The sequence below is a fragment of the Penaeus monodon genome, chromosome 24, assembly GCF_015228065.2.
Source record: "Penaeus monodon isolate SGIC_2016 chromosome 24, NSTDA_Pmon_1, whole genome shotgun sequence".
NCBI classification, from domain to species: domain Eukaryota; kingdom Metazoa; phylum Arthropoda; class Malacostraca; order Decapoda; family Penaeidae; genus Penaeus; species Penaeus monodon.
In genome coordinates this window covers 37,684,517-37,684,842 of record NC_051409.1, presented here as the reverse complement: position 1 = coordinate 37,684,842, position 326 = coordinate 37,684,517, and positions in this window count along the sequence as shown.

The window sequence follows — 326 nt, the reverse complement described above, 5'->3', positions numbered from 1 at the left end:
ACCCTTTTCCATTTTTTATACCCCCTCTCTAAATTTTCCCTTTTTTTTTTCCCTTTTGTTCAATTCATTTTCACTTTTATCTTTATTAAAATGTTTATTTAAACTTTCGCCTGGTATCATTTCAGTAATGAATGATCAGTCATTCCGATAAATATCTTGAATATATAATTGAATATCTTCACTTCATTTTAATTTATCATCCTTATCTCTTCTTATCAAGTATTTCTAGTCTTTATCGCTAACACAAAATTCATTTTCCTGTTAAGCCTGATATTCATATCAGTTATGACTTGATCATTCCATTTTTTTGCAATATTCATAATAGT